The following is a 10,753-nucleotide window of genomic DNA, read 5'->3' as shown; positions in this document are numbered from 1 at the left end:
CACACACACACACACACCCCAACCCCCCCTCCCAACACACACCCAGAGCCTGGCAGCCCTAGGCTGCCACCATGCCAGCATTCCCCTCCTCTCAAAATCTGCAGGCCTGGGGCCCTTATAGGGCTACATTTCCTGGGGCTGGTTCTTGTCCTTTTCTTGTTAAATTCAGTGTATTGTTAAATTAGCTTAGTCAAAGCCTGCCTTCAACTAAGGGGGAGGTAGAGAGATTAAAATTGCTTTCTGGGGCTGGGGATTCAGGGCAAGTGAGGGTGAAAGGGAGTTGCTGCGATTCTTGAATAATCTATCCAAATCCATTTATGGACAAGACTACAATTTTCTGGTTGTGAAAAGGTAACAGTGGGGACCTGGCCTGGGCAGTGTGGCCAGTTGTTAATTCTACAGGAGGGAGGGAGAGGTTACTGGGACAGCTGCGTTCTTTACTTAACTCCTTCCTCTCCACAAGCAGTTCTTTCTGGGAACACATTCCCCTTGCAGAGGCTCTTGCCAGGACTAAGGCTTCCAGGGCAAGCTGGTGTGTGGTGTAAGGATCCAAGTCTCCTGGAGGCCGGGCGTGGTGGCTCACGCCTGTAATCCCAGCACTTTGGGAGGCCAAGATGGGTGGCTCACTTGAGGTCAGGAGTTCGAGACCAGCCTGGCCAACATGGTGAAACCCCGTCTCCACTAAAAATACAAAAATTAGCCAGGCATGGTGGTGGGCACCTGTAATCCCAGCTACTTGGTAGGCTGGGGCAGGAGAATCGATTGAATCCAGGAGGCGGAGGTTGCAGCGAGCTGAGATCATGCCACTGCACACCAGCTTGGGCAACAGAGTGACACTCCATCTCAAAAAAAAAAAGAAAAAAAAGAGAAGGGCAGTTTACAGGCACACACGTTTTGCTCTCAGTCTGACTTCTGCTATGGACAATGGCTATTTTTGCTTTTGTTAGGATTTGTACCTCTGTGGGGGCCCTTAGTATATGGGCTAACTTAAAATGAAATTTTAATTGATTTGGAACTTGTAAACTTAAATACACAAGTTTTTCGTTTGTTTGTTTGTTTTTGCTTTTAAAGACAGGATCTCTGTTGCCCAGGCCAGAGTGCAGTGGCACAATCGTATTTCACCGCAGCCTGGAACTCCTGGGGTCAAGCCATCCTCCTGTCTCAGTCTCCTGAGTAGCTGGGGCTACCAATACGTGCCGCCACATGAGCTAATTTAAAAAAAAAATTCTTTTAAAGATGGAGTCGTAGTATTTCGCCCAGGCTGGTCTCGAACTCCTGGCTTCAGGTGATCCTCCCACTTCAGCCTCCCAAAGTGCTGGGATTACAGGCGTGAGCCACCACACCCAGCCCATAAATTTTTCTAACTTTTTGTTTTGTTTTGTTTTGTTTTTATAATAGTAGTACTTGGGCCAGGCATGGTGGCTCACGCCTGTAATCCCAGCACTTTGGGAGGCTGAGGTGGGCGGATCACTTGAGGTCAGGAGCTCGAGACCAGCCTGGTCAACATGATGAAACCCCATCTCTACTAAAAATACAAAAATTAGCTGGGCATGGTGGCACACACCTGTAATCCCAGCTACTCAGGAGGCTGAGATAGGAGAATCACTTGAACCTGGGGCGGAGGTTGCAGTGAGCCAAGATTGTGCCACTGCACTCCAGCCTGGGTGACAGAGCCAGACTCCGTCTCAGGAAAAAAAAAAAAAAAAAAAAAGTAGTACTTGTTCATTGTCAAGGAACTAGAAAATACAGAAGAGCATAAAGAAAAAAACAGTTCCCCCATAATCTTACAATACAGAAATGGCTAAAATTCATATCCTGAAACTCCTCAATTTTTAAGCACCAGCAAAACGGCCAGAAGGCAGCATTATTTCACCCTTTCTGAGAAGTGTGTAGAAACCACACACAGGACAGGAGAGGAAGGAAACTTTTGCTTCTCCTGTGTTTCAGGATTGTATGAAAATCAGGTTGCCTGTAGTTTCAGGACATTCTCTGCAGGTATAGTCTTGACTTTGCAAAGCCGCGAACACGCCTTGACCAGTGATAAGAGGAGATGACGAATGCCTCACATTCACTGTCAGCAGCCCTCAAGCTTCAGCCTTCCTTGGCCAGCTCCCGGGTATAGTGACTTCCCGGTACAGCCATGGCACTGGGCGTAAGCCATTATGTAGAGATTATGCTACATTTTGTGAGCGTTAAATACATTGTTAATGTAATGTCTTTTCTTTTGCAGAATCTTAAACTACTGTCACTGTGAACTTTCTTTTTATCTTGGAAACCTCAAACATCATAGTGTGTGACTTCTGGTGTATCCATACAAAACAGATCCAAGCAAAGCAAATACAAATTCACGTGGGTACTTTGTGGATGAGGGCAAGAACACAGAGAGCCTAGGGGCGGTGGAGCACGTTCAGAAAGGACGCGGTGGTCTGGAATATGGTGCCTTCTCTCCCTTCCTTCCTCCCTCCCTCCCTCGCTTCTTTCATGTATTTAGCACATATTTACTTACTGAGCATCTACTCTATGCTAGGCCCTGTTCTGAGCACAACAGATAAAAACTCTGAGCTTGCGGAGCTTATGTTTTAGTGGCAGCGACAGAGAATGCCCAGTCTATCACTGAACACAGCATCTAGTGTCTGGAACGACGGTGATCGTGCAATCGAGAGGACCATGAGTGGATTGCAAGTCGGATTACATCCAGTCCCAGGCGATTCTCTTGGTGTCTGCAGTAGGAGATTCTGTCAAAGCCCCTCCTTGTCCTCTGTTCCGGCATTAGTGGTAGATTCCCAGGTGGCTGGACTCTCTGTGTGGGAGGTGGTGAGCCCCTGGCAGGAACTGGGGTGGCCCCTCTGGCTGTGCTAGGCAAGCACCAATCCACAGAGCTTTTCAACATCCCCAAGGCACTTGGGGGGTGTCCACTGAGTGGCAGTTTCTTCTCATCTGTCAATGGGCTGCACCCCCAACTCACAGTCCCATGACCTGCCCTGGCTTGGGGGAGCCTCCACCCTGCCTGGGCCTCCCAGTTCACGCAGCGGGTAGGGCACCATTCCTCCCAGCACAGTCCAGTCCAACACCCAGGGACCTGGGCACATCCACACATGCCTCCTAACTCATTCCCCCAGGTAGCGTAGGGGCATCTAGGCAAAGGAAGCTCCAGAACCCACTTTACTCAAGACCCAAGGACATTCCTGTTTTCCAAATGAATATCACTCACATTGCCTAGGAAACAGCCTCACCTCAAAGAACATTGGCTTAAATAAAGGCAACACTACCAGATATGATATTCCAATGCTGAAGCTTTCACTTATCCAAGTATCAAAAAGAGATTCAGCCAGGTGCGGTGGCTCACAACTGTAATCCAAGCACTTTGGGAGGCCAAGGCGAGCGGATCACCTGAGGTCAGGAGTTCGAGACCAGCCTGACCAACATGAAGAAACTCCGTCTCTACTAAAAATACAAAATTAGCCAGGCATGGTGGTGCATGCCCGCAATCCAAGCTACTCAGGAGGCTGAGGCAGGACAATTGCTTGAACCCAGGGGGCAGAGGTTGCTGTGAGCTGAGATCGCTCCATTGTACCCCAGCCTGGGCAACAAGAGTGAAACTCCATCTCAAAAAAAAAAAAAAAAAAATTAACCGGGCTTGGTGGTGTGCACCTGTAGTCCCAGCTACTTGGGAGGCTAAGGCAGGAGAATCGCCCAAGCCCAGGAGTTCGAGGCTGCAATGAGCCATGATTGCATCACTACATTCCAGCCTGGGTGATAGAGTGAGACCCTGCCCACTCCTCCGCCAGAAAAAAGAGAGAGAGACAAACTCATTTACTTTTCTATTCCTCAACAAATATTTATTAAGCACTCCTTAGGTGCCAGGCATTGTTCTAGACACTTGAGATACATCGGTGACCAAAGCGTTGTCGCTAAACTTCAACTTCAACCTACTGTAGGACTTTTTTTCCTTCCTTCCATTCTTTCTTTCTTTTAAAAAATTAACACAGGGGTCTTGCTTTGTTGCCCAAGCGGCCTCGAACTCCTGAGCTCAAGCAATCCTCCCACCTTACCCTGCCGGGTAGCTAGAACTACAGATGTGAGTCGCCCAGCCTGGCTTTCAAGAATTTGGTAATTATCTACAAGTAAGATGTGTTGCATAAATAGAAAGCTAGATGGATCACTGGGCAGATCTGATTACTGAAAACAGGATGCACTTCCTGACCTAGATAAGTTTTTTCATCAGCCTAAAGGGTGGGTCTTTCACCAAGTAGCTGGGAACTGCTGTGCGTTTCTTCACAACACTCAGAAACAAGAACGATCATATCACTTTTGCTGTCTAAGTCAAATTAAATCAGCCTCCATGCCCAACTTTCCAGGATTCTAGGGCTGGACAAAGCCCAGGAAAGGTGTGGAGGGATGGCTAGGCTGGCCTTGAATCTGCTGTCAGGCCTCTGAGCCCAAGCCTGCACATACACATCCAGATGGCCTGAAGTAACTGAAGAATCACAAAGTAAGTGAAAATGGCTGGTTCCTGCCTTAACTGATGACATTACCTTGTGAGATTCCTTCTCCTGGCTCAGAAGCTCCCCCACTGAGCACCTTGTGACCCCCTCCCCTGCCCACCAGAGAACAACCCCCTTTGACTGTAATTTTCCACTACCTACCCAAATCCTATAAAACGGCCCCACTCCTATCTCCCTTCACTGACTCCTTTTTCGGACTCAGTCCGCCTGCACCCAGGGGAAATAAACAACCTTGTTGCTCACATGAAGCCTGTTTAGTGGTCTCTGTACACAGATGGGCGTGACATCTGCTATGAGCACAACTCAGCAGTTTATTCAAAGTGGGTGGAGCTGCTGTTTGAGGCCCCCAACTCCTGGAAACTTTTGAGGTCCCAGGCATCTGGGTCCCCTTCACCTGCAGCTACTCAAGGCTCCATGCCCAACTTTCCAGGGTTCCTGAGTAGCTGGGAGTACAGGCACCTGCCACCATGCCCAGCTACTTTTATATTTTTAGTAGAGACAGGCTGGTCTCAAACTCCTGACCTCAAGTGATCCACCCACCTTGGCCTCCCAAAGTGCTGGGATTACAGGTGCAAGCCACCACACCCGGCCAACATCTTACATTTCTAAGACATTTGTCAAAACCCAGAAAACAGCACTGGCATCTTAATATTAACTAAACTTCAGGTTTTATTTGGATCTCACCAGTTTTCACATTAATTTCCTTTTTCCATTCCAGGAAACAATCCGGGGCTCTATATGCAAAGTCACCCCCAAGTGCAAAAGGAGCTGAGAAACCAAAGAACGTGGCAGACAAATCCAGTTTGTCAGAAAAGGGTAGTCTACTGGGGAACTTGTAGACAGAAGCCTGGTCTTGGGCAGCACAAGACGGGTACATCTCCCACTGTTACCCCCAGACCCAGGACTTGTAAGCCATAGGGAAAGGGGCTATGTGCTTCGCAGGCAGGTGACCTTCCAGTAAAAGACCAGAATGCTATCTATCTATGTGTGTCATAATGTGCATGATAACATCAAGATTGTTTTGACCTAAGGGCAGGATTTTTAGTAAGTACACGGTCTTATGCAAGGGAACCGTAGAGTAGAACTCTTTAGAGGCATTTCTGAAACTGGGTTACTCAGCAGCCCACACGGCAGATCAGCATCCAGAATGGAGTTGCTTTAGCCTACAACCACGTTATGTCACCTTGGCTTCTTTTTGAAGTGGCAGATAGAAACTTACAAATAGGGTAGTATTAATTTTGTGTAACCCTGTTGGTGCTATTGAATCTAGACTCTCTTTTGACTTTAGTTTGCTCTTTAAAAAATAAAAAATCAAAAAGTCAAGCAACTGGATTTGTCCCTTAAAAGCAAGAGCTTGGTAAGAGAGAAAGATTTTACTTTCTCTTATTTTATTTTATTTTTTTTTTTTTTTTTTTATTTTATTTTATTTTATTTTTGAGACGGAGTCTCGCTGTGGCTTAGGCTGGAGTGCAGTGGCACGATCTCGGCTCACTGCAGGCTCCGCCCCCCGGGGTTCACGCCGTTATCCTGCCTCAGCCTCCAGAGTAGCTGGGACTACAGGCACCCACCACCTCGCCCGGCTAATTTTTTGTATTTTTAATAGAGATGGGGTTTCACTGTGTTAGCCAGGATGGTCTCGATCTCCTGACCTCGTGATCCACCCCCCTCGGCCTCCCAAAGTGCTGGGATTACAGGCGTGAGCCACTGCACCCGGCTGATTTTTATTTTATTTTTTGAGACAGAGTTTCACTCTTGTTGCCCAGGCTGGAGTGCAGTGGCATGATCTCGGCTCACTGCAACCTCTGCCTCCCAGGTTCAAGCGATTCTCTTGCCTCAGCCTCCGAAGTAGCTGGGATTACAAGCATGTGCCACCACACCGGGCTAATTTTGTATTTTTAGTAGAAGTGGGGTTTCACCATGTTGGTCAGGCTGGTTTCGAACTCCTGACCTCAGGTGATCTGCCTGCTTTGGCCCCCAAAGTGCTGGGATTACAGGCATTAGCCACCACACCTGGCCACATTCCTTAACTCATGCTCCCCGCTTCCATCTTCAAGCCAGCAGTGCAGCAGTGCAGTGATCTGCTGGCTTCAGCCTCCCAAAGTGCTGAGATTACAGGCATGAGCCACTGTGCCCAGCCTACTTTCTCTTATAATCCCAACAACATTTATTTCAAAGCTGTGTACAACAAGGACATTTTGGGGGTAATGGATATTTATTATTTTATTGTGGGGATGATCTCACGTATGTTAAAAACTTTTCAAAATGTATACTTAAAACATGCACAACATAATAGATACCAGTTATACCTCAATTAATCTGTGACCAAAGGGAAAAAACTACATAGACACCTTAAAAATAGGGTTGCAAAATGCTCAGTCAGTGGTTGCTGTGGTAGTAGTCCATCTGTGTGCTCAAACGTGACTTCTTAGAGAACCTTACTAAGAGAATTTTAACCTAGGGATGTCCCACCCTTAATCTGATTTGGGAATTCTGGGATTTCCTCCCATGGAAATCAGTTCAGGACCCATATGTAAAACTGATGCCCATTCGGCCAGGCACGGTGGCTCACGCCTGTAATCCCAGCACTTTCGGAGGCCGAGGCGGGCGGATCACGAGGTCAGGAGATGGAGACCAGCCTGGCTAACACGGTGAAACCCCGTCTCTACTAAAAATACAAAAAATTAGCTGGGCATGGTGGCGGGTGCCTGTAGTCCCAGCTACTCGGGAGGCTGAGGCAGGAGAATGGCGTGAACCCAGTAGGTGGAGCTTGCAGTGAGCCCAGATCACGCCACTGCACTCCAGCCTGGGCGACAGAGCGAGACTCCGTCTCAAAACAAAAACAAAAACAAAAACAAACTGATGCCCATTCAATGCTGGTGGCTCTGACTCCCCAGGTAGTTCAAGGCCTAGAGAAATGCTAGTGTCACTTTGGGCCTGGAGAGGCCAACAACCCAGGGATGTCATAAACTACCTGGGGCTCACCTGCCTCAGGCGGAAGGTCACTGGGACTGCTAAGAAGCAAGAATAAGCCAAGGGGCCAGAGCTCTTCCCACGAGAGCTGCAGATGTCATACTCCAGTCCTGTGTTGAATGATTTTTAAAAACCAAGTATCAGGCTGGGCACAGTGACTCACACCTGTAATCCCAGCATTTTGGGAGGCCAAGGTGGGAGGATCACTTGAGGTCAGGAGTTTGAAACCAGCCTGGCCAACATGGTGAAACCCCGTCTCTACTAAAAATACAAAAAGTAGCCAGCCATGGTGGTGGGCATCTGTAATCCCAGCTACTCGGGAGGCTGAGGCTCTAAAATCGCTTGAACCCAGGAGGCTCAGGTTGCAGTGAGCCGAGATCACACCACTGCACTCCAGCCTGGATAGCAGAGTGAGACTCCATCTCAAAAACAAAGCAAAACAAAACAAAACAAAAAAAAACAAAACAATCAGGCGTGAGCTGCTGCGCCCGGCTGGCCATCCATTGTTTAACAACACTTGAATCTCTTTTTCTGTTATCACATCTTTTGTCCCCCACCCCCTTTTTTTTTTTGTCTTGCTCTGTTGCCCAGTTTGGGGTGCAGTGGCATGATCATAGCTCGCTGCAGCCTCAACTTCCTAGAGTCAAGCCATCCTCCCACCTCAGCCTCCCAAGTAGCTGAGACTACACACGTAGGGGTCACCATGCCCAGCTAATTAAAAAAAAAAAAAAAAAAAAAAAAAAATATATATATATATATATATATAGAGAGAGAGAGAGAGAGAGAGAGAGAGAGAGAGAGAGACGAGGGTCTCACTAAGTTACCCTGGCTGGTCTTAAACTCCTGGGCTCAAGCCATCCTCCTGTTTCAGCCTCCCAAATGCTGGAATTACAGGCATGAGCTACCAGTCTGGCTGTTGCCCTTTTTTGAGTGGGTTATTGTCTCTTCTAAAAATTGATTCATGTATACGTGCTCCCTCCCTGGGCACTTAATGCTGGTGACCAGTCCCTGCTCCAGGCACTCCACAGGGCAGGACTCACCTTCCTGGAAGCAGTTCCACGAACCTGGGGAAAGCCCAGATGGCAAAGGAAGGCGTGATTGCAGCCTGGGATGGCCAGAAGCACTCTTAGCTAAACCTGGATTGGACTGCCTGACGCTATCTTCAGAGAGGCTTGGGAAGCTGGGCTCAGCCACGAGGCTGGCTTGGAACTAATGGGAAAAGGGTGGACAGATGAGATTTATCTTCTCAGTCATGCTGTTTGGCTGACCTACACTCAATCCAGTCTAGGCAGCTTCGCGATCGGCTTGTAACTTGTATCTAACCCATTTAGTGAGAATAACCAGCTGGTTCATGTAATGCTTGCTGCTATGCGGTTTATGTGAGAAGACACTTTTACCAGTGGTTAAAGTCCTTCGAATTCTTCACTTTTGACAGAGAAGACAAAGGACCTGTGGTTATTATGTTATAACCACACAGTATCAAAGGTTACTTAGCTAAGTGTGAAAGTAACAGTAAGTGCGGCGAACATCAAGGAAACTCAGGAAACTCTTCCTCGAAGCCTTTTGATGACATTCAGCGCTGCGTAAAAATCAGACTCCTCTCAGCTCATACGCACAGGATGCCCAGAAGTAAGACTCTGAGGAATGGATTTTCTTGGTACCTTCTAAGGTTCATAGAAGAATAATTAGAAGTTCTCGATCAGTTATTTAAAGGGAAGAGAGCCTTTTACTGAGATCTAGGGTGGCCTAGGTGCACCCTGTTTCTTTCTGGAAACAAATACATAGAAACAGCTCAATTGACTTCTCATTAATAAATGTTTATAGAGAATTGATGAGGCAGCTGAGCATGATGGCTCACACTTGAAATCCCAGCACTTCGAGAGGCCAAAGTGGGAGGATCACTTGAGATCAGGGGTTTGAGATCAGGCTGGCCAATATGGTGAAACCCTGTCTCTACTAAAAATACAAAAACTAGCCAGGTGTGGTGGTGCACGGCTATAGTCACAACTACTTGAGAGGCTGAGTCAGGAGAATCACTTGAACCCAGGAGGCGGAGGTTGCAGTGAGCCAAGATTGCACCATTGCACTCCAGCCTGGGTGACAAGAGTGAAACTCGGTCTCAAAAACAAACAACAAAAAACCCAAAAACAAAACTAGGATGATAGGCTGGGTGCAGTGGCTCACGCCTGTAATCCCAGCACTTTAAGAAGCCGAGGAAGGAGGATCGCTTGAGGCCAGGAGTTTGAGACCAGTCTGGGCAATGTAGTAAGACCTCCCTCTCTTAAAAAAAAAAAAAAAAAAAAAAAATTTAGCCACGCATGGTGATGCACACTTGCAGTCCCAGCTACTCAGGAGGCTGAGGCATGTGAATCGCTTGAGCCCAGGAGGCGGAGGTTGCAGTGAGCCGAGATCATGCCACTGCACTCCAGCCTGGGTGACAGAGCAAGACTCTGTCTCGAAGAAAAAGAAAAAAAAAATTGATGCTGAGTAAGAAAAGCCAGTCGCAAAGGACTACATACTGTATGGTTCCATTAATATGAATTGTTCAGTAAAGGCAAATCCACAGAGACAAAAGGTACATCGGTGGCTGTCAGAGGCTGGGGGCGGGGGTGAGGGAGTAGGGTGTGGCTGCTTGATGGGGACAGAGTTTCCTTTTGGGGAAGTGAAAATATTTTGGAACTAGACACAGGTGGTGCTTGCACAACAGTGTGAATGTACCAAATGCCTCTGAATTGTACACGTTAAAATGGTTAATTTCTGTTATGTGAAATTTACTTCAATCATTAAAAGAAAAAAAAATGCCAAAATGACATCAGGCCCCGCCCCCTTGCTCAATTCCGCGTCCTTCCCTTCATGGATTTGTTACTCACTTGTCTTGCAGGCGAGGACAAGTCACGACTGCTGCTTAGTTTGCTGATCTCTGGAATGGCAACCCTGATGCCTGTAGACGGGTTAACCCCCTGGCAGGACACAGTGAGGGTTGGTTTCCTGTGTCCTTCTCACAGTCTGGGTCACGTGGCACTTCCTGTGGCTCACTGCCTCTGACTCTTCAATCAACTCTGGCTAAAGCACCACGCGCTGTGCTTTGCATGGTCCTGACTGGTTTGTCAGCGACTCAGGGGCTTTTCCAGATGCGGGACTTTCAGTGCTGAAACTGGGAAAGCCCGGGGTAAACCAGGATGAGTCAGCAGCCCTGCCTTGTGCTCTGGATAAGTAAGGTGTGCAGAGGTCAAGGCTACAGCTCTCTCCCCAGAGGGGATCTTCCCTCACTTTCAGCA

Source organism: Nomascus leucogenys, chromosome 25, assembly GCF_006542625.1.
Source record: "Nomascus leucogenys isolate Asia chromosome 25, Asia_NLE_v1, whole genome shotgun sequence".
Taxonomy (NCBI): Eukaryota; Metazoa; Chordata; class Mammalia; order Primates; family Hylobatidae; genus Nomascus; species Nomascus leucogenys.
The sequence above is the reverse complement of the archived record's forward strand: the minus strand, read 5'-3'. Positions refer to the sequence as shown.